Consider the following 27074-nt stretch of genomic DNA (forward strand, 5'->3'; position numbering starts at 1 on the left):
CATCCATGCCATGTTCTGATGGAGCTGGCGAACATATTGAAGTTAGTGTAGGGCGACCCAATGTCTATTTGATTCCATTTGATTGGCCAGAGTGGGAGGGTGCGAAGAAGTGGGGTATCATCGTTACAGCTGCCTGAATGAATCCAGTTCACCTAGGCCGTTGGTACATGTCTACTCTGCATCCTGTCCCCTTTCCTACTTATGTGACCCCCACCATACCCCCTCCCAAAGGACTATTTGTGACGGGTATGCAGCAGCAAATAATTATTGGAAATAAACCATGTGGTGCACATACAATGGCCTACAATGCATGCTCCTGGTTGCCCTCATCCAACCGCCAGTCCTTTCTCTCCACGGCCTGAGCGGCATCTTCTTGGCACAGCAATACTTTTTAGTGCTAATGTTTTCCTTGATGAGCTGGGTCGTCCAACCCTATTGAAAGGTTTAAAGTGTGGTCTTGTGGTGAATCCTTTCTGCTGTGTACTTGCATGCTTACTGCTTAGTGCCTCAGCGTGCAGGCTGTGCCTGTGACTTAACCTGCTTGCACCCCCTTCACTCTGGCAGCTGTGGAGGTGGGAGGAGATAAACAGTTCCTTGCATTGCATCCCCTGCTTGGCACTTGGTCCCAAGAGTGGTCCAAGAATCCCTCCTATTGCATAATGTAAACCTAAGACTCGTGTATGGGGTGGGGGCCTGAAACCTGGCCTGAACATGGGGAAGGTGTTTCAACAATGACCTTCCCAGGGGAGTTGTGCACATCTCATGATCTGCTGCTCTTTCAAGGGCTGTTTTCATGATCACTCACAGCTTGGCACCAGAGGACTTGCCTGAGCCACTGGGTTGCAATACTGATGCATCTTAGGCTGGACACCACCACAGTAATGGTCTACCAGTAAGTGGAAGCAAGTGCACAATGCCAGTGTGAGGGACGCAGGTGTACCACAAATGCTAAACAAGGTAGGATGTGAAGGAGGGGAGTGGCTTCCAAGCACACACGGGGCCAGTCAGTGGGCACTAGAGCCCTCAAAGAGCAATAGGGGTTGTGTGGGGGCATAGACATTCAATTCCTTCAGACAAGCTTCCTGCTTTTTGGTGGCAAGATTTACTCTCGTCTTTTTAGGGTCCCCATACTAGACCGCCATGGTCCCAGAGTGGTATAGTCTTAATCTTCAGAGGTCTGTTTAGGCTCCTTAATCCTACCTTGTCTTGCAGACCTTTTGCAGCAGCATGCATTCTCTTGCTTCAGGCCTTATTTGTGCCACTTGGGCTTGAAGCCCTGTGAGGTCAGGATAAACTTTTTTCACACCTTTGAGTAAGGCCCATGAGATTTCAGTTTGCCATGGCGGTACTTCAAGATGCTCTGGGCTCCACCTGCTGTCGCCACTTCAAAGCCCACCTACTCCCCTCGTTCCAGGTGAACCTTTCTAAATTGATTTTTTGTTAAAAGATCTTTAGAAAGACCGCTGTTTGACAGTGTAGTCTTTCTAAATCGAACTGTCAACAGCCCTGCTGCACAAGAGTGCATGCAGGGGTTGACCGGCTCAGCGGGACCTGCAAATGTAGGACGAGGAACGGGTAAGTGAGTGTACACATGTGTGTTGGTGTCTGGCTGTTTTCCTTTGGGGGAATCTTGGGGTGACAGGGTATGGGCAGGGAAAGAGGTGGGAGTTCGGGGGGGCAAAACACCCAATTTAATCGTGGTGGGGAGGCAGGGATGAACAATGGGGGTTTCATGCTTAAATCCCCTATTAAAAAAAAAATAAATAAATAAAACTTCTCTCGAGTGGTGGGGGGGAAGAGCACCTTTGCAATGCTGGTTTTACGATTAAAAGAAAAATGTATTTTTTTTCAGAGTTTAAGAGGTACTTTCACATGGAACCCCTCCCCTAGTATCCTACAAGACTGTTGCCCACACACCAGTTGAACACCCTCCTTTCTAAAAGTAAATGATTCAGACCTGGCACTAACTGATGGAAAATGTCTTCGGCTCATTGTCTCAATTTCTATGAAAGAATATAGAATTCTGTGTTCCGAGGTCTGAAGAAACTGGGTGCTTGATGGAACTGCTGCCAGTTAAAGGAGAAACTTGGGTAAGCCACATTTTCTGAAAGGCCAACAAACATCTGCTCCTAGTACAACCAGGCATCCAAGTTAAACTAGTCCTTGAGAGGCTGTATTTGGCTTCCAGCTTCTGCATTTGGCAGTGGTGGCGGCTCTGGGCCAGGGCAAGCCCCCAAACATGCCTCCATCCTCACACAATCCCCTTTTGTCTCGGGGGCATAGAAAAACCTTGACTGTTGAAGTGACTTATGATGGCTCCCTACACTAAGGTAGACCACCTCGGATTCTATTTTGGTTGCCTGCAACATTTGGTTCTGGACAATTTGATTTCTCGGCAGGCCCTTATGAAGTGCAGCATTTGGCTGGCCTGGCAGAGACTCCACAAGTAGTGACATGCTTGGAGCAGTTGCTGGGTATGTCAAATCAGTCAAGGATGTTCCTGGTACTAGACAAAGTAGGAATCCTGAGGGGCTAGTGTCTAGTCTTCGCTTTAACTTAAATCTGTCTTGCAGACCTTCACTTTCTCCTCCAACACTCACAGGAGAGCTGAGCATGACTCCTCTAGCCACTCATTTCAGAATGCAATCGAGGCAAACCAAGTTGCTTTCAACGCCCCTGATTTGATGTTTGCTTGGAGGGGGGGGGTGGAGTTCTTCAGTCATCCCCTGCCCCAGTTGAGGCACTAAATTCGGGTTTCTGGCATTACCTATCTTTCACCCTCATACATACCCCCTCAGCCCCTCCCTTGACTTACAACTGCCATCAAACCTTTACAGATATCCAGAAATGGTTGCATTGTTATAGTTGCGGGGGAAGGGGACCACTCTAACAATTCTGAACAAAGCAGGTCTATGCATGATTCCAAATCTTTTTAGAGTTGACGTTTCTGCTGAGGGACAAATCCAAAATGTTCACACTACTGTAGATCTGAAGGAAATGGGTGTGTTTGTGGGGTGGAAGGAGAGGGACTGGCTTTGCACTATAGACCGTCAGGAAACCTATTTATACATCACTGTAAAAACTGCTGTGTTCAGGACTCTATGTCCTTGCCAATTAAGGGTGCTGTTTGAGATCCTTGATGCTGGACTCGGACCAAAGGTTTTGTTAGTGGGTGCTGTTCCGCAGCGACATAGTAACGCAGAGGGCTTGCTCCGCTCCTACAGAGGAAGCCCCAAACAACCTGAAACAATTGAAATGCCTCTGGGTCTGCATGAAGGAAACTGGGAATGCCCGAGACTTGCGAGCGGAGGGCCGAGAAGCAGCATTGAATGAGCAGGACTTCCGAAGATTGCCAGCTTCCATCCAAGATGGTGACCAGGGAGTGTTCTTGTGTCGTGACTGCCTCCATGGTGTGGAGCAAGGCTGCAGCCCAGCCAATGGCAGCGCTCGGCCTTCCCAACTAATACTAGCTATTGCTGAGATAGATGTGAGGCTGACTGGCTGCGCACTGAGGTGCTCGGAGACTGCAGGGCTCCCATAGGGAAGGATGACTTTCAGGTGTTGCTGCACATGGTGGGCTTTGGCAGTGAGAGATGGTTGAGTCAGGGTGTAATTGGTGCCTGGAGGGGCCCATGGGCGAGCAGTTGACTGCCCCCACCTGTCCTCTCGGTCTGAAGGTGTCCTGCGTGGAGGGAACTTGCAGGGGAAATCTAGCAGGGGGACCCCAAGTAATATTCGAAGGGCGGGGAAATGGACGCAACAAACCTGGACCCGTTACTTGCTGAGTTGCATAGCAAAAGGACACATTTAGCCTGGCAGACTGGGAGATGCCACCTAGCTGGAGACATGCAGGGACATTGACTGCAGGCTAGCCTTAGTTTTTTGGTCGAGATGGATCCGTACACCATGCCCACACCTGGGGCATGGCAGTCACTGGAGAGGGGTGGATAGACTTAGTGGGAGGAGGTGCTGCCAAGACATCCATGCAGGAGAGTGTGAAAGCGATCTAATAAGTTAAAACTACCCAAACTGAAGATTGACTTGGAGGTCGTAGTCTTGAGAGGACATTAGAACGCCTTGACAAGAGTAGGAGAAACAAGCCTCTCGGAGGTTGAGGACTCAGTGGGCCCTATGAGGAAGGACGTTCGGGACCTACTGAACAAAACAAGAACGGTGTATAAAAAGTGAAGGATGCTGAAGGCTGGTCCCCGGCTGTACCTGAAGTCTGATTCAGTCAGTGGAGTTGTACCTCCAAAGGATGGTTTAAAGAATGGGTGGGCCCCCAGGACAATCTTCTTGGTGGAAAGGTCACACAGGGTCTTGAGCCGGGGGATGTCAAAAGTAACCCACCACAACCTATTCCAGCCAAGTTGATGAATTACAGGGACCGAGATCTGATCCTACAAGCTGCCAGGAGACCAGAATTGCAGATGGATGGAGCAAAGTGCAATCTACCCTGACTTCAGGAAGGCAATCGTGAGAAAGTGAAAAGGCTGAGACCAGGAACTTGTATGCCATGCTTTTTCTGGCCACCCTATTATATTTTATTTTCATCCTCTTCACCCAGCTGAAGCATGGGACTGGATCGACGCACAAGCCCACAGATGAGACCCAAATAATCCAACATGGGCCTGAGGAGCAAAGCACGGATTAATTGGACTGGGTAAACTGAAGAAAGAATACTTGTGCTATACTATGAGTAATCTAGAAGCCAGGTATGGGAATACAAAAGAATTTTTGTACAGGAACTAGCTTGTAGACCTGCAGCACCTTTGTGGGTCTCCAGCTGTTCTTGCGAGGGAGGAGGAATGCGTGAGGGCGGAGAGAAGTATTGCATGTCACCCAGATGAGGCTCAGAGGGTGATTTGGAACTCCCGAAAGTGCTTGACCTGGCATGTCAATTGACTAACCTTTTAAAAAGGGCTTGCTGATGACCTTCCTAAACAAACTCAAGAGATTCACTTGATGGGAACATGTGCCTCCTGGAAAGTGCTCAATATTATGTGGTAGAACACACAAGGTACTTGATGGGATTGAGGGGAATTGCCATTATGATTATATCTCTCCCCCCCCCCTTTATTAGTCAAAGTGATGGGAGATGTGTCATGATCATTGAAGCTCTGTGGGGCATCCATAACAGTGTATATATACACCACCAATCCCCCAGGTGGACACTCTGAATACTGTTGCAACCCTTCTGACAAAATTTGGAGCAGACCTGATGGTGGTGCGGGAGATTTCAATGAAAATCCCATCCCTCCCTTTCCCCTTTACCATTTCCCTCCCCTCCCCCACCTCCCCACTCTCTCCCTTCCCTCCTCCTACCCCTCACCTGTCCCCACCCCACCTAGTCCTACTTCAAAATTCTCCCCATCTACCTTCAGTTAATTGCTCTTCTTGCTGTTTTATTGACTGATTCATATTGTAACTCCGCTTCTACTGTTATATTGTTTACGTTTATGTTTTATGTATTAAGTTGTTCACTTATACAGCGCTTTGGTGTAAAGCACTTTATAAATTAATAAATACAAATACAAAATGGTACATCCATTTGTCTGGGATAAGCCCTGCCTCCTCGTGTGACTCATCCTGTTCATGGAGGCAGCGGGGCTGTGACGATTGGAGGGACTTCAATCCGCAGGAACAAGGTTTCTCCTTTTGTTGCAAAGCACACATTTTCAGAACGTAAATTTAATTTCGAGGGGATTGGGTCCTCCGAAGTATTCCATATCTATGACAGTAATCACCACAGCTGTGCTGCTTCGGAAAATCTTTCTGCGTCGATGCACCGCTCTCGAGGACCTCCGATAGCCGACGTCACTGGATGTTATAAGTAGGACACACAACGCCCGTAGTCTCAGTTCTGTTTTTTTCTGCGAACGTGTTCGCTTCAGAGATCTCGGCGCGCCTCGACTCTTTGGCGTTTCTGTTCTTTCGGTTCTTCCAACCTGTTCGTTTGTAAAGTATTATCGGGATGTCTTCTTCCACCCCACGTCCGGGCTTCAAGAAGTGTGGGAACTGTGGGTCCAAGATGTCGGTGACCGACTCGCACAACGCCTGCCTTTGGTGCCTCGGGAGGCCCACAACACGGATGATTGTGTCGACTGCCAGTCGTTTACGTCCAAGGCCTTGTGGGAACGTAAGAAGCCGTCGGTCAGTAAGGTGTCCAAGCCCCAGAAGGGGAGGTCCACTGGGCTTTTGACTATTTGAGGGGAGACTCTGCATCGTAGTCTTAAGTCTAGGGGGTCTCGGTCCCAGAGTGGGTCCCGCCACTCCTCTGCCTCTTCAAGGCACTCCCGGAAGCGCTGTTGGTCGCCTTCCTCATCCGAGGACACCGCCCGTCAGCGGGTTTCTTATCCCACCAAGCGTTCCTCTCCGGAGGAATGGGCTTCCTTCGGGAAGAAAATGTTGGCGATTCTTGAATTGCAGGGCTCCGGTCCGTCCGCGCCTCCGAGGGGTCGGCTGTGACCATACTAGAGACATCGCTTACACCTTCGGGCTTGGGTGGTCGGTACGAGGAGGTCCCGCTCGGACAAGGGGAATCGTTCTAGTCATGCCCGTTCCAGGTCCCGGTCCTTGACGCACTCGAGCCCATGTGCACCTGTGACGTCTTCGAAGAAGACGCTGAGGTTGTCGACCGACTCTGTCGAGGCTCCGCCTTCGAGGAAGTAATCGGCGCCCAGGCTGTCGCAGGACACGCTCGGGGCTCCGCCCTCAAGGCCTGTGTCGATCTGTCGGCACTGCGCTCGATGTCAACGCCATTTCATTCAGTGCCTTTCGAGGCTGTGGTGTTGGAGGTACCCCGTGGCACAGGGGAACCCCCTAGAAAGGCGCTGGCCAAGGAAAAACATGTCCTTCTCCCTTCTTCAATACCCACTTTCCAGCCTACGGAGTATATTTCCGAGGTGGAAGAGGGTTCTGAAGATGGGTTGGTTCTGGACACGGTACCAGATGAGATTCTTTCTGGCCATAGCCTGATTGAGGACCTGCGTCAGTCACTGCATGATGCCAGTGGACTGGACACCTCTCAGGAGGTGGAGTTCTGTAGGTCTGAGCCTGGCACCTACCGGCGCCTTATGTTGAGGGTCACGGACTACTTCTGGTGGTCGGCGCCCCAGTTGATTATGTGCAAGATGACCTGACGGATATCCTTGACCAAGGTCCACCCACTGACCCAGTACTGCCATTCCATATGGCTCTGCAAAGAAGGGTGGCAGCATCTTGGAGTGCTCCGGAGAGTCTCCCGGCAGTGGGCAAGTCTTTGCCACGAAAATACCACCCAGCCAGTAGTGACCCCTGCTACTTGACCACGCACCCCACTCCGGAGAGTTTGGTGGTGCAGGCGGCTACGGCCCCAGCAAAGCAGGTGTCGTATCCTACCATCCCTCCTGATAGGGAGGACAAGCGTTTTGATGGCTGGGCGAAGTGTTTTCTTCAGGGGGTATGGCTCTTCAGGCTGCCAGCACCCTATGTGCCTTGTCACGTTTCACGCCTACCCTGGAACTGTTTTTCCTTAGCGGCTGAACATAGTCCCGAAGGGGACGACGGGATGGTTTTCTTGCTATGGTCCAGGATGGCAAGGATGCCATGTGAGGCTGTTCAGTCGGTTTGGACATGACAGATTGCGTCAGCCGGCACATGGCGGCAAGCACCATAATATGCAGGTCAGGGTTTGCTCCTGATGTGCAAGCTCAGCTCCTCAACATGCCCTTTGATGGTGTCCATCTTTTTGGCAGCAAGGCTGATGAGCCTTGAGGTTGCAGACCTCCAAAGCTGCGGCGAAGTCGTTGGGGGCTGCAGTTCGCCAACCTCTGCCTTTTTGTCCTAGGGGACAGCAATGGAGGGGGAAGTTCCATTCGTTATTACTCCTTTGGTAAAGCGAGAGGAGCTGCCAGTCAAAGGGACCACCGTAGGAGTGCTAGAGGTGGAAAGCAAGGTACTCGAGGTGCCAAAGCCGCTTGGGCAGTTGTCTCGTTACCCTCGGGCAACGCCGCAGCTGCTTCAGCTCAGTCATGAGGCCATGTCCCATGGTTCTCCAGTGGGGGAAGGCTGGCGCAGCATCTTGTCGATGGCGTGCCATTACTTCAGATGTGTGGGTTCTGGAGATCATAGCCCACGGCTACTGTCTTCCCTTTGGGCAGAGGCCTCACGACAATCCACCAGGGGAATCTCTCATTGAAGAGTCTGGATCCGCTCCTTGTGCAGGATTTTCAAGCCCTGCTGGAGAAAGGCGCCATAGAACTGGTGCCTGTAGTGGAGACTAACAAGAGATGGTATTCCCCTTATTCTTTGATTTCAAAGAAAGACTGGGATTGAGATCCATCATGGACTTGCGCAGTTTGAACAAACTCCTCAGGAAGGACAAGTTCAAGATGGTTACTCTTTCTCAAGTCCTCCAAGCCCTTCAACTTCAGGACTGGTTGGTGTCTCTTGATCTCAAGGACTCTTATTTTCATATACCGATCCATCCAAAGCACAAGTACCTGAGGTTCGCGGTTGGCGACTCGTACTTTCAGTTTCGAAACATTTGGAAAGGGATTCGCATCTACCCCTACCTGGACGATTGGTGATCAGGGCGTGCTCTCCTGAGCAAGTCCTGGATCATCTGTCCGTCAACTGCCACTCCCTCCACAAGCTGGGCTTCTCCCTCAACTTGAAGTCCCACTTGACGCCAACTCAGAGGCTCCAGTACATCGGAGCAGTGCTCGACATGTCCCTGGGGTAGTGTGTCCTCCCCAGGTGAGGGCTCATCACATTCAGCAGATGGTGCTAAAGTTTCAACATGCCCAGAGTCTCCCTGCGTTCAAGTTCTTGAGATTGCTAGGCCTCATGGCATCCTGCATTCTTCTGGTGCCAGAGGCCAGGTTGTGGATGAGATCTTTGCAATGGGCACTCAAGCTCCAGTGGTCTGTCCTCCGGCAGGATGTCGGACCCCGTTCAGGTGCCGCCCTCGATCGCCCAGGCCCTTCTGTGGTGGGCCGTTGAAGGCAATCTGATGTAGGGGGTTCCATTTTGGCTACCCTGGCCGGAGGTGACAATCGTGATAGACGCATCCCTCACGGGATGGGGAGCTCATGCTAACGGGTTGAGTCAGTGGTCATTGGTCTCCGAGTCCAGACTCCATGAATCTGTTGGAGCGGAGGACCGTCGGGCTTGCCCTGAAGGCTTTTCTGCCGACTGTGCAAGGAAAGAATGTCCTGATCCTGACGGACAACACTGTGGCCATGCACTACCTCAACAAAAAGGGGTGGGGGGGGGCAGGGTCACTTCCTCTGTGCAGGGAGGCAATGCAGCTCTGGTTCTAGGCAATCCTGCAGGAAGTTTCGATCTCTGCAGTTCCTCTGGCCGGAGACCAACAAGACGACGGACGCTCTGAGCAGGCAGAGCACGATCTCTCACGAGTGGGAGTTGGCTCAGGAGATTCTCCTGGAGATCTTCGCCCTTGGGGGGACCCCTCAAGTGGATCTCTTCGCCTCCAGTGTCAAACGGAAGTGCGAAAGGTTCTGCTCGCTGGAATTTCCTCCAAGAGGAACCTTAGACACGTTCATGGTGGAGTGGTCATTCCCACTGCTGTACACATTTCCTGCAATCCCCGTCATCCCGCAAGTGCTGCTGAGGTTCGGTTCCCAGATGATCCTCATTGCTCCGGCATGGGCCCGGAGGACGTGGTACCCAGACCTTCTCGACTTGTCCATCTGCCCTCCACGTCGTCTTCCCTACTGAGACGATCTGCTCTCACGGGAGGGGGGGGGGGGTCAGGTTCTCCATCCAGAGGTCAGATCCGTCAACCTTCACACTTGGTTTCTAAAAGGTTGAGGTATAAGGATTGGGACCTCCCTGAAGACGTGATGGAGGTGTTGCTTTCGGCCAGAAGGCCCGCAACAAAGTCCCTGTACCATTGCCGTTGGAGTAAGTTCTGCGACTGGTGCAGGGTTAAGAATGTGGATCCGTTTTCATGTGACATTCCCGTGGTTCTGTCTTTTTTTGCTTTCTTTAGCCCACAGGGGCTTGCAAGTGGTTACCGTTAAAGGTTACCTGGCGGCACTGTCCATATTTAACCGCTCGTCTGAAGAGTGTTATTTTAAAATCCCTTTAATTTCTGTTTCTAAAAGGGCTCACTAATGTGTTCCCTCCGTCACCTTTCCAAGTGCCCTGTTGGGATTTGAACCTTGTCCACAAGTTTCTGTCGGGTGCTCTGAGTCTTTGCATTCTTGCCCTTTGAGACTGACTCTTAAAACTGTATTTTTGGTTGCGGTCACTGTCAGTTAAGCCACCCTTCACTGTGTTTCATAAGGACAGGGTTGTCCTTAGAGTTCGTCCTTCCTTTCTTCCGAAGGTGGTGTCGGAATTTCATTTAGGCCAGAACGTTATTCTTCCGCCATTTTATCCTCCTCCGCATCCTGGTAAGGAAGAGGCTCCATAGGCTGGATCCTAGAGAGCTTTAAGCTTTTATATTTCACGTATGTCCCGGGTCAGAGTGGACGATCAACTCTTTATTGGTTACGCTGTAAGGCGTTTGGGACAAGCTGTAAGCAGACTTTGTCTCGCTGGATTATTCTGGCAATTTTTTGAATGTTACCACTTGGCGGGTAAGGAACCGCCGGTCTGCTTGCGGGCCCAATCTACCAGGGGTATGGCTGCCTCTACTGCCCTAAAGAGGGGTGTTCTATTCGTAACATCTGTGATGCAGCCACCTGGGCTTTGGTCCATACTTATGTCACTGCTATCCATGGGCAGGATCTGTCCTTTGGCAAGGCAGTACTTTACTCCTCAATTTGATTGGGCATTCCAAATTTCAGTATTCTAAATTCTTTTCCCACCTCCTTGCATTGGTGCTGCTTTGGGAGTCTGTCCTACATATGGAATACGTCGGAGGACCCAATCGCCTCGAACAAGTTACTCTTATCTGGTAACGTTCTTTCGATGGGATGGTCCGACGACTTATTCCGTATCGCTCCCTCCCTGCCTTCCCCGCTACAGAATTTCTTATGCGAATGCAACTTGCGTCTCCAAGGCGCTGTGTGGTCAGACTGGCAGAAGACTGGGGCCACACGTTCTGGGAAAAACTACAACTGAGGCTACGGGCGTCGTGCGTCCTACTTATAACATCCAGTGATGTCGGCCATCGGAGGAGGTCCTCGAGGGCGGCGTATCGCTACAGACTCCAAAGATTTTCCGAAGCAGCACAGCTGTGGTGATTACTGTCATAGATATGGAATGCGTCGTCGGACCATCCCATCGAAAGAACCTTACCAGGTAAGAGTAACCTGTTTCTTCCCATGGGCGTTAATGGTAAGGGTTGAAAATGCAGAATATTTGGTGAGGCAATGGGCCCCTATGCATGAAGATTATAGGCACGGAAAGCAAGATGAAGGCTAAATGCCTACTTTCTCAATAACCCTGCAATCGTGGAAGCGCTGAGACTGTACAGGCAAATTTTCAGATAAACATGGAATTGGTTGAAAGGGGAAAAACAGACCATTCCAACAAGTTTGAAGTCTGAGAACCTGAACAAAACTGAGGACAATTGAGAATGTTCTGAGGGCAATGGAGGATTTATATTTGTGGATCGCTATAGAACAGTGTTCTGGGATCAGCAAGGCAATATTGCTTGCCTGGCTAGAAAAATGGAGGCATACAGGTGGGTGCATGACCTGTTGGATGTGGGAGAAACCTATCGAATTGGAGGCTGTATCAAGAACTGTGCTGAACAGGGAGGACTCCTAAGAGGGCAGAAGGGGCAATAAGATGGGATTGGGCTGCCAACTATTCTGGGCAATATGCAGCAAGAAATGGAGGCAGACCCCACAGTGGAAGAACTGCAAATCAGTGATTGACCAATTGCATCCATGGGAAAACCCTGCACCCTAAAGTGATCCATATTGAGTTTTGGAAGCGAAAGCGAAGGAACTGGTGGAGGCCATGTTCTGAGAGTTAACAAAAGGGAGAGCTGCCTGAGGACAGCAACGATGATCCTACATAAACATGTGAACTGTGCAGCTTACCTACCGCCCTACTGAATGGGGAAACCTATTCTAGCTGGAAGTCTTGGTGAACAGTGATGGCCTGATTGTCACTCAGACCGATGCAGCTTTGTACTGGGGAGCCACTGGAATAAACCTTGATGGGACACCTCACAATTGCAGGTGCCACATGCACTTGTAGCCCTAGGCTCGGGGAAGGCCTTTGACTCGGATGGGAATGCCTATGGGTAGTAATGGGGGGGGAGGGGGTGGGGAGAATGGTGGTTGGCACACAATACATGGTGTGAGTAAAGCTACTCTAACCCAGCCCACTGGCCAGGGTTAGGGTTAGGGTTAACAGCAGCAAGTCCACATCTTCCCTCTGCAAAGGAGACCAGGCTGGCCCCTCTTGTCACTAGTTCCTGCGATAGAACCCCTAGTGAAGACAGTGAGAAGATCTAATACTGAGGGGTTTTCAATCCTCAACAGGAGGGGAAGCCCATATATAATTGTTTACTTCTGGGGTCCTGTTCTACCTGGGGGACCCAACAAACTTGGGAGCAAGGGCAATATAGCTGGCTAGTGTCTTCAGGAAACCCATTGGGCTGAACTTAAGTTGGTGCTGCGCTCAAAGGGGACGTGGGGGCGATTTTCAGGAGGCTGCCTGCTGAGGATTGTGAGGATACCTTGGCATTAGGATGGGAATAGAAGGCATATTTTCTGTGGGCCAACCTGGAACCATTGCTCACACGACCACAAGAGTTAAAGCACTGGGCGATCTGCCAATATCGCTATCGGGAGCAACATCTTTTTTAAATGATGGCCCTGCCAAAACTATGTGCTCCAGAATACCCTGGTAAAAATCCCCAAGTCTATTGGCGCCGAGGTTCCTGGAAAATAGTCCTTAACCTAACGAGGTTGGTCTATGAAGGGGGACTTGGACTGGTGTATTCATGGGTGGCACAGTTGGTGGTGAGCAAATGGGTGCTTGGCACATTTCAGTGGAGTGGGAATTGATGGATATCACCCCCTACCACCACCTTCTGTACAGCAGTTGCCAGGGTAAGCAGTTGCAACAGGCAGGTCAGCGACTAATAGAAATATGTAGAGGTAACCGAGGAAATGGGATGGTGGTGGTAGAATATTGGAATCGCCCAGTTGATGTCCAAAGTGATTATCAAACTGAAGCATTCCGTGTACAAATTATCCTAATAGCAGTGTCTTCGCCTCAGCAGTGGTGGTATGCTGACCTGCTTCTGCTACTTGTAGCCCCACAGTGGAAGGTAACTAAAACTAAACCAGACCTGAATGAACCCTGTCACCTGCAGTCTGACTGGCTCCTGAGCACCGGCAAAAAGACACTGGAATTTGCAGAAGACTGCATGCAGGATATGAAGGCAGTTCCGCCTTGCATCAATTCAGGCTGGCTGCAGGGTGTGCTGGAGTGGTGAGGTCTTCTGTCCACCTGTTCCCTTCAGTCAGGACATCAATTACTTGAGGGGTGAACTGCACATAAGAGTACCTACAGTTTGGTAGTGGCGTGCAGCTCTAGGCCTGTAGGTTGTTGCAACTAGCGTAGGAACGCCTGATGAACCTGAGTGATCCTAGTTACAGGAGAGCCTGTCATTGCAATGTGCGGTCCTTGTGGAACTCCATACTACCTAGCAACCAGGAAGCTATAGTGCAGAATGCTTTGTTTCCCCCTCTACTTAGCAATGCAAGTTCCATTGCTTGGTAAAGTGCAGGCTAGTAGAATATTCAATCTATTCCTGCTGTGCATCTGTGGCAGCAACAACGCCCATGCAACTTGGACATCCCAGCTAAAAGGTAGGGTGAGAAACTCCTCAAATCGGTTTTGTTCCCTTTTGACTTGGTGGTGCCCTATTCCCCTAGACTGACAGAATCAGGGTACAGTGATCGGTGTTGCACATATTGCTCCCCTTCATTCTTAAGGTTGTATTTTCCAGGAAGTGCAACAAGATATTTTCTTCTACTCTTATCAAGTACTGTTTGCAGCAGATTGATGGCACCAGAAACTCTTTTGCAGTTCAAGTGGAGCTTGCCCTCTTCCCCTGGGACCAGGGAAGGAAGTTTCTTAAGAGACACTATAGGTGCCACACCCATTCTGTAAATGGCTCTGGTTGAGTTTAAAGAAGCCATTCTAATAATGGAGAAACACTACACATTTCAAGCCACCATCTTTATGGAAATGCATAACTTTTATGCCATCTATGTCAGTTCATTGCAATCCCACAATACTTATGTCATGAAGGGCAAATGTTTGGTTTAGGGATATGCAAGCTTGAGAGGCTCTGTGAAAAGATGGGTTTACAATGCTAGATGAGCAAGAGTTGTAGCCAAGAGCATGGCAGTCCAAGAAGTGGGCATGTGAAATTCAGTGGCCCAAGAATGGGCCGTGCCCCAAGGTCGATCATTAGGGGGGTGGGGGGGGAGGAAGCACAGACAAGATGGGTGAGAAAACGGGTGAGTTCCCTTGAGGTGTCTTGGCTGCATAACTCCTTCAAAATATGGTCTAGCCTGGCCAAGGTTTGTTGCATTGCCACACAGTGCCTTGCCAAGGATTCACTCTTAAGCTCCACAGCAGGCTGTGAAGGGACCAGAACAAGTGGCTCTGGCATTGGATGAGGAAGGTGGTAGGAAGTGTCAGCTTTGTCTTTTTTTTCCTATGACCACTTAGCAGGAATTGTGCTGCACTGGACGAACAAATATTGGGATCTGGTGTTTCAGTCCTTGGATGTAATTCTAGAAAAACTAGACCTTACGAGTTGCAGTAACACTACACTGGCCTTCTGTGGAATGAACCTGTGGCAAGGTGTAAATTGGTTTTGCAACTGGGATGGTGACCTCACAGGGCAGTTAAGGTCAAAGTAGACTTTGCTAATCATTTAAGAGGTAGAGGGTGATGGAAGACATTTCCAGATTTGTTTGCGAATGGTTTTAATTGCAGCATCTGCTTGAAATGATTGCAGCAAGGCAATGAGGCCAGACTCTAGCAGGGGGATTGTAGGTCATAAGGGATGTTCCATGCCATGAACATTGGAGTATTGAGCAGGTGTCTGAATGTGGTACTGGTTTAAAAGCAACCTGGTTTGTGGGTGTGTATCAGCACATCATCCATTATAGCACGTTGCTGACCTATTGTCTAGCGGGGTAGGCAGATTGGTTTTCTGCTTTTGACTTGCACTTTGCATTTCCAGTTCTCCTCATGTGGTGTCCTGCCAGCTAACCACTTTTGTAACTTCAGAAGTTTTGTCAAATGTAGCATTCTGTTGGGCTTAGCAACTAGTGTCCAGATTGACCTCCTAGTACATTCCACAACTATAGGAGAAATTTGGTCTTCATGGTTTGGCACCAGTGAATTTACGTTCAAAGCTGAAAGTGTAAATTGTTTAGTCGGGAAGTGGGCTATCTCGATCACTTTTTGCATGTGGGGCCTTGCCAAGAGTAACTTGATGCAGGCAACTGAAAAGGGTCCCAGGTGGACAGCAAGCCACTCATGTCCTTCATGTGATTATGTGAATATTAAGGCTGTGCCAGAGTGAAAGCACTCAACTGGGGAGAAACTTTGATGCGTCAACTTAAGGGAAAACTAAATTGCCAGAGTCCCGGTCCCGGCATTGAAGCAGTTTGAACGGTGTATGGCAGTTTTGTTAGAGCTGTTCCATCAAAAAGGCAAGGAAAAAGGAGTAGGTGGCCTCTGCTTCTAGAGTACTAAAATAAGTGGAATGTAAAAACTACAATGGTGCGTGGGCGATGGACACCAATTTCTTTTAGTTGGAGTATTTGAATTCTGCAGACCGCAACCCACTTGTCTGCCTTGATGCAACCCAATTCATCAGGATTGTTGCATATGCAAATTTTAGAATCCAGACTCCAGGGGTATATGCTAAGTAGAACACCATTTGGTGACCAGTCACCTGAAGACAGTTTCTGTATGTTGGAGTCTGTGTTGCATGTGAATGAAGATTAGTGGTATGATGTGGCAATAGACTGCTGTATGATAGATATTTGTTGGTGGCCAAGCATCGGTGTATTGCTTGGTAAGAAAATGGCCTTGTAAAATGAGTGACCAAATACTACTTGCAGGATTTCCTCCTTTCCAACTTGTGGATTAAAGTATCATCCGGCTTCCAATTCTGGAGCACATTTAGAACTGGGCTGTAAATTTGTTATTCATCTCGGCAGAGCTTGTTCTCCACTGGCTCAGGGAGCGATTCCAAGGTTGCATTGACCCAGGAGCTATTTAGAAAGGTATCATTAAAGATCCCAATGAGAACCCCCCCCCCCACCCCGTGGAAATGTATGTTAAGGTGGAACTTGAAGTTGGTGTGCCCTATTTGTTCCTTCCTCCAGACATTCTATCTGCTAGTGAAATGAGCAATGCGACAAGGGGGTCAGTTTGCACACTTATAGTCCTGGGAGATTTTGAAACCCTTGAATAGGAGACTATGGCACCTGGCTTACAAAGTAACTTGTTATGGGCTACAAAGCGATCTCATCAAATGCTTAACTTGGGCCTGTTTTGCTTGTGGTTTTTGTATGAGCAGTGGTGGCAGCATTTCTCTAGCATGAATTCACATGCTCATGAATATTCCCTGTCAGGCTGGCAATCCTCAGTTAAAAAAAAGTGTCATTTCTAAACTGTCTTTCTCCTAACAACCAATCACTGAGCTCTGGGTCATACTGTCCCAGCCCATGACTGCCCTCTACCCAAACCCCACCTCTGGCAGCTATCTGCAGATGTTTACTGCTTGTTCAAGTGTTGGGAGTCCTTGTGCTTGGCTCTCAAGCTTTTAATGCGCATTTTGTTTTTTTTGGGAAGAGTTTCGGTCAATCGAGCCTGTGTGCTCCATCGATCATCCTTCCAATTTAATGGCGACCCGTTTTTGGATTCTTCAGCATCCCTCAAAGGCAGATTTTGTGGAAGCTTCCAGAAAAGTCTCCAGGCCTACAGTGTGGATCATGACAGACAATGATTCCCCTTCCCTTTTCAAGCTTTGCTCCCACTGCGGGTTGCAGAATGTTCACATGGACGATAAGCATTCCCAATGCTTGTACCCAACACAAGAGGATTGCGCGTTGAAGGATTGGCGTACACGGCTGCCGGCCAAAACTCTGCACCAGGTGTTTCCCAGGAGCATGCCTTTCCCGTATCCAGGGAAGCTGAGCGGGCTTAGAAGAATTTTGAGGAAACTCTAACAAAAGGCCAAGCACGTGAGTCCGCTACCATCAGGAGTGCTGCTGCGGCAGGCTCCTCAACTTGCCGGATGCGTTCGCCATCTCCGGCTGCATCGGTCTCCAGTCGACGCTCTGGATCTTCATCCAAGAGGAAGTCTGATCACCCGGGCAAGCTGAAGGTGGCCCCGGAGACGACCAAGGAGAGAACCAAACTGGGTACGGCATACGGCCTACCTGCAAAGGATAAGGTCAAAAGGGTGCAAGGGCCAGGTGCACCAGACTAAGGCGGCGCCTTCCATTGAGGTGGTTGTAGCGTCCCTTTCGAAGGCCACAGGGGCAGGCATGCAAGGCGCCCCTCCGACGGCAAGGGTTTCCCTTCGTCCCAGCCGCTGCCTAAAGACCAGTCAATTGACATTCTCTACCCGTAGGATGCCGGAAACGCCACCACCTGCCCCCAGCGGCTCTGGTGTTGGCGGCCCCACTGGCAATGGGGGAACCGCCAGCAAAGAGGAAGAGGCACCCGCTGCCTCCTTGCCACCCTTCACCTACCTCTCCGCTGCCCTTCACCGGTGAGATGGGGTTGGACATGACTGGCATGGATGAGAGGGATGGGGACCTCCTGTTGCCACCACCCAGATCTCTCCGAAAGAGGATAGTTCCATGAAATGATCAGAGCTTTTCAGCTCACGCTGGAGAAGGAGGGTGGTTTCTTATACCAGCGCTGCAAGGCGAAGAGGGACACAATCCCTTCAGTCCCACTCCTGGATGACATTTGGGATGAAGGACTGACGCTTATGAGGAACCATTCTACAGCCCAGGTAAAGAGATTCCCCTCCCCTAGAGAAGTACAGGGTGCCGAACTCTGTGCTTGCGGGCCCAGCCCTTACTGGACTCGGTGGTTTCTGCAGCAGCCAGACCTGTGGTGGCCACCCTTTCAGACAACGAGGGGAAGAAGTTGGATGCAATGGTATCTACTCTGCAGCAACGTCAATCAAGGCCCTCTATCGTAGCACGCTACGACCAGGAGCTGTGGTTTAAGCTTGCACGTCTACTAGACTTCCTTCCCGTCGATGGAGGTCCGAGGCTTTGGAGATTTTTTAAGAGGGTGAGGTGGCATTGGACCACGCCATCAGACATCGCGGACACAGGGTTCCGTCCGATGAGCAATGGGGTTTGCCTTCGCTGTTGTGGCTGGCTCAAGGCCACCAACCTCCGACATGAGGTCCAGACCAGGGTTTTGGACATGCCATTCGACAGACTATCTTTTCGGGAAAGTGGTGGATGAATCCCTACAGGCCATCAAGGCACACTGAGCTGGCACGTGCCCTGGTCATGCTACAGCAGTGACAACTGTCCTTTTCAGTCCTCCGGAGGCAAGTCTACCTGATCTTCAAGGGGTTTTGACAGGGGCTCCTCTTACTGCCAACCCTCCCACTCCTCGGCCCAGGAAACCAACCGGGGCCGCTCCAAAGCCTTCGGAGGACATTGTCGGGGACCGCAAGGTGGCCAGTCTAAATCCATACAGGAATGAACCGGCCAGGACATCTGGCCCCCACAGTGCACCCCAGTGGGAGGCCGGCTGGCGAATTTTGCCAGCCTGTGGAAGACAATCTCCACCAACCATTGGGTGCTGGATGCTCTCGCCCACGGACAGACTAGCAAAAAGTGTCCTCAAATACCACTGGTGGGTCGTCAGGAAATCCACATCCGTCAGCTGCTGCTGGAGGTTTGGGCCACGTTCAGGAAAGGGGTGATTGAACGGGTCCCAAGGCGGCTCTGAGTTTACTCAAGGTACTTCATGTGGAAGAAGACTTGGGGCTGGAGGCCCATCCTCGATTTTGATGACTGAACAAATACATAAAGTCCCAGAAGTTCCGAATGGTCACGCTTCAACATGTGCTCGGACAGCTGAAAGAGGGAGACTTTGTCATCGTTGTACCTGGAGGATGCAACTTCCACAGATGCTGCACGTTTCTGCACTTCGTCGTTCAAGGGAAGCATTACCAATTCAAGGCCCTTCCCTTTGGACTGTTGTCTGCACCCAGTCTTCACCAAGTGCCTGGTGCCAGTGGCGGCCCATCTATGACTTTAAGTGCTCCAAGTCTACCCTTACTTGGACTGGCTCCTCTGGGCCAGATCGCGAGAAGTTGCCGTCAACCACACGACGAGGACTGTCCACCTTCTTACAGATCTGGGGTTCTCAGTAAACTATACAAAGTCCTGCTTGACTCATTGCAGCACGATTGGTACCTGGCTCCAGTGCCATACTTGTGTATCATCATTAGAGAGGATGGTAGCCATCCTGGGCAAAGTGCAGCGGCTGCTAGCATTGAAGATTGCCGCAGTGAGGGCTATCAAGTCTCTTCTCAGCATGTTGTGCATTTACCTCACTCTGCTGGCTACGGATGCGCCCGCTGCAGGAGTTCTTCGATGCCCATTGTGTCCAGGTGTCCAGAAGTTCCCAAGACACGATCATGCTCTGACGGTTTCCTTCAAGCGGTAAGGTGTTGGGGCGTGCACTCTGACCGAAGGAATGGATTTCCAGGCCCCACTGCACCAGGAGATGGTCACGACCAACACTTCCCTGGAAGGATGGGGAGCCCACACAGGCAGTCTTCACACCAGAGGCCCGTGGCTGCCGGAGTAGAAAATGTTGCCCATCAACCTTCTGGAGCTACGGGCGGTGTTTTGGGCCCTCAAATTGTCCTGACGTCCCAAAGGTCAAGGTGGTGTGGGTATGACTATTGCCGCTGTTTTGCATCAGGAAACTGGGGCACCAGATGCCCTCGTCCCGAACACTCCAGTGGCGCAGGACTTATGGCACTGGGCTGTCACCCAGGAAATGTTCCTCCATTCCATCTGGCAGGTGTAAAGAACACGGTCGCTGACTGAGCAGGGAGCTTCGCTCTTGCCACGAGTGCGAACTTCGGCAAGACCTAGTGGAGAACCTGTCTGTTAAATGGGGCAATCCCCACATCGACTTCTGTGACGGCGACAAACGCCAAGTGCAGGGTCCCCCAGCAGGGGAGCATGGGGGACACATTCTCATTCCCTTGGAAGGCCTTTCTGTATGCGATTCCCTCCTTTGCCGTTGTTACTTGGAGTAATTGGTCACCGACGGTGCCGGATGATCCAGTGGTTGCGTATTTTCTTGCCAGGGAAGGAGGCGCCTTTCTTCACCATGATCCAGGGTCTCTGAACCTGAAGGCCTGGCTCCTGCAGCACTAGAATTCAGTGGCTATGATCTCCCAGCGGACTGCAAGGAAGTTCTCACCAAGGCTAGAGCATTGTCTACTCTGAAATGCTACGGACGCACATGGAAGCGTTTTGCAATATGGTGCTTTTCTCGGAAGATTGACAACCTGCGGTCACAGCTCCTCGTGTTTCCATATTTGCTGTCATTGGCCAAATCGGGACTGGCCTGTGCCTCCATTAAGGTACATCTGGCGGCTATCTCCTGCTACACCAGATCTCTGAGACAGTCGTCCTTGTGGTCGTACCGTCTAGTGAAGGAGTTCATCATAGGACTGTTTTGCTCGTTCCTGCTGGTGAAGGCTCCTGCCCTGGAGTGGGAACTCGGTGTGGTGCTGACAAGGCTTAATGGGGCCTCGGGGGCATTCGAGCCTATGCATTCACCTCTGCTTTAGTTTGTTATGGAAGACTGCTTTTCTCATAGCCTTCACCTCTGCAAGACTCGTTGGTGAAATCCAGCCCTGTCATGCAGGCGGCTTTACTTTACTTTTCACCCCTCCTTCATGTCCAAGTTTCAGTTGGAATTTCACATCAACGAACCCTTGGTGTTGCCTCTTTTTTTTCCATTGCTGGCTAAAGGGACTTTGCACTCTCTGGATGTGGCTAGAGTGCTTTAGTTTTATGTGGTTTGCACAGTTTCTGGAAAACCAACTGTCCAAGCCTTCCATTTCCAGGTGGCTCTCCGGCTGTATCACCTACTGTCACTGGTTGGCAAACTGACTGCCTGGCCATCCGAACCCATTCGACCAGGGCGATCGCTGCTACGGCGTTACTGTCTGCTGTGCCAATGCTGGACCTCTGAAGGACTCCTACGTGGAGGTCGATGTGCACCTTCAGGAAATTCTACTGCGTCCACTGATTCCAGCGAGAAGTCGAGAGTCGAGAGTCGAGCGTCGAGCAAGCAGTGCTGAGCAACCTGTTCACTTGAACGTGAGCCTGGTGAGGTAAGAGCTGGTTATGTTGAGGCTTGAAACCTCCCGTGGTTGTGCATGTTGTACTGCTTGTATATGTGAATCAATGCCAGACTCGATGCTGGAGAAGGAACTGTTCCCCCGCATGGGTCTGGCATGGATTCACATGCAAACCCTCCCTTCTCTTGGTCCTACTGCCACTTTACATGGTACCAAATCCGAAGATGGTTGCCAGGGGGTCTACGGTAGAGGGAAGTCATTGGCTGGTGGCAGTATGACCCGGAGCTCAGTGATTGGTTGTAGACAGTTCCAAAATTATTTTCCAGCCTGACGGGGAATATTCACGAGCATGTGAATCCATGCCAGACCCTTGCTGGAGAACAGTTACGTGTAAGTAACTTGTTCCATACCTAGGATATTGACAATATTGCCCCTGGTGCAATACATACAAGGAGGATCTGGCACATTTATTATTCTACCTTGCTTATTTCAGACGGCAAACACTAAAACCACTGTTGCGGGAGATGGGGGTTTATTCAGTATAAACCTGCTTTGACCTACCTTCTTTGGGTGGAATCGCCCTGTGTGGGGTGGGCGCTTCTGTCTTTTGAGGAACGCATTATTCATCAGGAAATTATTTTCACATTTATAGAAATGTGAACTGATAATTTACTAACTGTTCTTGCTATTTTAACTGTTGCTGTTGGAAATGGAAATTGCTGTTTTCCGAAATTTTACTTATTTGAGTAGGAGTCTCAACAGCAATGGTGTACCATTATTTTAATTTCAGTTTGCTGAAATGGATCTGTTGCGTTATCTGCTAAGGTGATGGGTTTTCTTGGGGCTGTGTTCCATAAGGAGCGCTATAACCCACAAATTGTGGTGGATAGCCTCAATCTTGGTTTAAATAGACCAACTGTCTGCCAAGGCATGCATGCCCCAAACTGCCGCGCCCACATGGCAGGGGTAGCTGTCTTAAGTATGTCTAAGAACACGTGCTTCACACTTCCCAAGAGACCAGAAGCTTGCACCTGGATGTTCATGCCTTGATGTGGCAGCTGATTAATTTTGACTTGAGTGGAGGGCCATAAATATGTTGGTTGCATTTGTGCATGCAGGCCAACATAAGTCAACCCCAATGAGTTGCTTAGGTTCTTCTCCCCACATTCTTTAACCTGGTTGACTAGGTTCATTTTACAACCCAATCTTTGCCACAGTGGTTTTTTGCGTGGATTGTTTCGGGTCACTAGCAGCATTTGACGGTGCATTCTCATGATGCCTGTGCCCCAATATTGCCAGTTCTCACATTATAGCCCACCATGTTCTTTTTTAAAATATTTTTTGACGCCTCTGCTCACAACATACACAAGGATCCAAGAGGATTGCAGTTACTTCGCTTATGTTTAACTAGGGCATAATTGTCCTTGCCTCCACACTTTGGAACGAGTGAGGTGAAGAGGACTTGATGGGTACCACAATACACTTCAAAATCAGTTTATTCACTTGTATCTCATTTAAAAAAAAACTATATGCATTCTAACACTTGATTACATATGGCCCATAATTATTAAATGCAAAATAATGGCCCATACATTTTAATTGCTAAATTCTGACATTGACGAATGTATTGCACCCTGCCCATCTATTCAGTCATATTTATGCATACATTTAAAGTCCTTATACTGACTGACCTTCACACAAATAACTTAAACTAACAATTTATACCAGCATTCTAGTTTTATGCCAATGTTGCGCTGTGAAGCACCTGTTAAAGTCTATACTGATAACGTACACCAGCATTGCTCGGCAAAGCCAGTTTCTTGATGCACGTCCCTACAAAGACATTGACCTGTAAAACATGTGTTCATGATGCATAGCACTCAAAATGTAGCCGATGCCTTATCCACTGCCCATGCAGGAATTTCCTTAGCCATACCATGGGCCTCTATGAGGTTGGCGGTAACACTGAATCCAACCCCTGAATTCCCAGTACAAGTTCCAGCGGGAAGGCGTAGGACTTCATGGGAGTGGGGAGATGGAAGCCTCGGGAGGATAGGTGTATAGCTCAGTGGCAACGTGCTCGCCTTGGAAGCAAGACGATACAGAACACAGGTTCGATCCCCGAGTCCGCGCTTAGAAACCTCCTGGGTATTAAGTGCATTATAAATAACCTATCCTATCAAACACCGGCACAATTTCTAATGGTGCTGGTGATTCCGTGACAAATTTGCCTTCTGTGGCTGCTGTGCCCTGCAGTGTCAGACCTGTTGGGCACAGCGACCCCAGCAGGCAGACTTGATGTGGCAGTCCGGAAACAAGGCTGCTGGTGAACTTACGGCACCCTTGTTTCCAGACCGCCACATTTGTAATGAGACCCCATGTTTCTAGAACCCATTCACTTGCCTTTAAGGTGGGCATACACAGACTGCATTTAACAACGTGCACACTACTGCTGGTGAAAAGATTGTCTGTTAGACATTTTGTTATTGTTTAGGTCTTGTAGTTCGGGTAGATTAACCCACACTTTGCCCAAATCTGTGAGCTACCATACCAGCCTCATATGGACCTTTAGATTGGGCCATTGAATTATTGGATTGCATATAAAGATGCGATTTTTAAAACACCACTTGTATTGGTGTGCTATAGAAAATGCAAGTGCTAGTCACTTGGCTATCATTTCACAGTGAAATTAAGTAAAAAGCCCCAAGTGTGGTTGCTTCTGAGCTTAATGGATCTTTTTAAATCTCCTCAAAAGGAACCTCACTTATTGTAATTAAAAAAAACTTCTTTTGCTTAAGGAACACCTATTTACAGGTATTTGTCTTCATACTCTGGGGGCGGGGAGGGACTTATGAGTCATGCAATTAGGGAAATTACTTTGAATCTTGGGCCTTACATTCTGAAAATACATTGGTCTTAAGTTCAAATTCCATAGAAGTGAGATTCTTATTTGATTTTGAGCCCCTTGTATGATGCAGTCAACACATGCTCATGGTTAATCCCCCATGTTCAATTAAACCTGTTTTTCATGTAGTTTATTCCTTTTGGTGACTGGCTGCTTATATGATCAGTTTCTCAATTGATTCTTCAGACAAGTAGTTCCTCGACATGCTTTTAGCCATGCCACTGCCTCAAAATGACCATGGTGTGAAGCACATGGTGACGTGATGAATCCGAGAGAATTTCAACTAATGTAGACCTTCTTTAGGACTATTTGAATTTAAGGACTGACTCAAGGGAATTTTGTCCCATTGTGACTCAAACCTTTAAAAAAGTTCCTTTCCTCAGTATGAAGACTATACTTTTAAATATCCGGACGACAAATGTTATGAATGTGCAGTTCAGCTGTGCCTGTCGTCTCTTCAAAGCAGAGAAGTATACCCCACCCACTGTTCGAATTTGAATTTTGATATTTGGCCCAGTGACTGCATTGTGCTACTCTGCCATGTTCCTATCCTGACCCTCCACCTGCTTCTCTCTACCACCCACGGCACTGTTTATCTTATCTTCAACTGTTTCTCCATTGCATATCCTTCCCTTCTCACCAAGTCTGGCAGGAAGAAGTTCAAAAGGGATATCTTGGTCTCTAACCCAGACTACCTATCGCTGACACTAGTGTTTTCTCCAGACAGACCATCACCAGCATCCTTTGTGGCTCCCTCGCCAGATCTAAGGACTCTCCTTTCTCCTCTTCTCCCATGAATGGTGGCACCCGCTGGGAGGCCCTACTTGACCCCTTCGACTCTCCTAAATTCATCGACTCTTCGAAGTTCATCATTAATGTTTACCTGAATGGTACTGTCCTGGTCCAAGGCCCTCGGGCCAACCTTCTCTTTGATGGACGCTTCCTATGCCTCCTCAATTTCCCTTTATCTTCTGTTGTTCCCCTCTCCTTTCCTGCCCCATCTCGGGCTCTTACTACACCTGGTCCCTCACTTCCACCCTCCCTTCCGCAGGGCATACCGCTGATCTGTACCCTTCCCTGTAAGTCCTTCAAGAACAGCAACCTTCTCCACATTGCTAATTTAAACTCTTGCTCAGCCGTCAAACACTCCTGACATTTGCCGGGTCCTGGATGATCTTGACCTCTGTCCTCTCACTGAGACATGGTTCATGGCCAGCTCTGTCATGAGTTTTGACACTCCTCCCTGACGGCTACAAGACCCCCCCCCTTTCTGCACCCAGATCCACCCAGTCCGGAGGGGGTGTAGCCCTGATCTTCCGCAAGTGGATACTTGCCACTGTCATTCCTACGCAGACTTGCTCCTCTTTCGAAAGTCTTGTCTGCAGGCTTTATCTCTATTGCCACTTTACTCTTGCCATCTATCAGCCTTCTAGTCGGATCACCTCCTTCCTATCTGATTGGGCGGACCTCTGCTGGCCTCATCCACTCCTTGGCAACTTCAATATCCATCTTGATGCGCCCTGTCCCTCCTCTGTACTCTTTTGTGACACCTGCGATTCTTTCCATTCTTCCCTCTGACCCAACTCATTCTGCATGGCACACACTTGATGCTCTGATCTCCACTGCCCCTCCATTCCTCTGACCACTCCCTGTTCTCCCATCGCTCCATCTCTACCCCACTGGCCAAGCCAACTCCAACTCTACCACCTGTCCTCTCGGTATTCCGACACATGAAACGTGTTAGTTGAGGCTTTCACTGCCACTTCCCCTGTTCATCCAAAACCATGAAGGACAACATTGACACCCTTGCTCCTGCTCTGGCTGATTTCTGTAACCACCCTTTTGCCTCTGGAGACTTCCCCCTTCCCTCCCTGAAGCACTCTCCTATGCAATCTTTACACCAGTTCTGTTGTCTCCATGACCATTAGTCTGGCTTCAGATCTGTCAGAAGCACGGGAAGTGCTCTTCTGAACATCCTTGAAGATCTACTCTGCTGCCTTTGACACAGACAACCATGCCATCCTGCCCAACTGTCTGTGATAACCTGGGTGACCAGTTTCCCCTCTGATCGACCCTCCAAAGTCCAACTCGGGTCTTTACTCTCTACCTGTGGTATTCCGGAGGGGTCTAACCTCTTTTCCTGGCTCTTCACCCAATACCTGGCACCCTTTGCCTACCGCATTGCTGCTCTTTGCCCCAACTTTCAATGAGATCCAGATGACTCGGCTCATTTTCAGGCTTCCCTCTGCCACCTCTTCTCATCGCGGACTGTGCTATCTGGGAGTGGTGTGCTGCCAATGATCTTTGCCTTAGTGCCAGGAAGACAGATTCTGTCTCATTGCCACACCTGCACCCTCCTTTCCTGTCTCTCTGGGTGGCACCCCTTTGGCCCTCTCCTTACCTGCAAGGCTAAGAACCTCAGTCATCTTCGACTCTGCACTCTTCTCGTCACATATGACGTCTCCAAGAAGTCGAACTAGCAACTGCACCTCCTTGGAGGTATTCTTCCTTTCCTCTCCTTCCCCCAGAAGCTGTCTCTCGAGCCCTGGTTCTCTAGGCTGGATTACTGCAACAGCCTCTTCCTAAATCTGCCTGCTTCTACTCTCCGTCCTCTGCAACTCATCCATGACAGAACTGCGAGACTTGGCCTTGGCCTCAAGCCCTGGATCATCTCTCCAGCCCTGTAATCTCTTACTTGCCTCCCAGTAGCGCAGATTATGTTCAATAATCCCAACCTCAAACCAGCATAGCAAATAAAGTGCTCTGGACTGTGCAACCATTTTGATGGCGTTTTCATCTTTGATGAAGGGACCTACATAGGATTTAGAACCTTTTTTCAATAGC

The 27074-nt window shown here is 49.6% G+C and overlaps 1 protein-coding gene across 1 annotated transcript in view; it reads left to right on the forward strand.

Moving 5' to 3' along the window:
• LOC138580905 (zinc-binding protein A33-like) overlaps positions 1-27074 on the forward strand; it is a 138819-nt gene that overhangs the window by 96928 nt on the left and 14817 nt on the right. The gene's annotated exons all lie outside the window — the stretch shown is intronic.

The sequence above is a fragment of the Ambystoma mexicanum genome, chromosome 3p (genome assembly GCF_040938575.1).
Source record: "Ambystoma mexicanum isolate Mex_15411 chromosome 3p, UKY_AmexF1_1, whole genome shotgun sequence".
Classification (NCBI taxonomy): Eukaryota; Metazoa; Chordata; class Amphibia; order Caudata; family Ambystomatidae; genus Ambystoma; species Ambystoma mexicanum.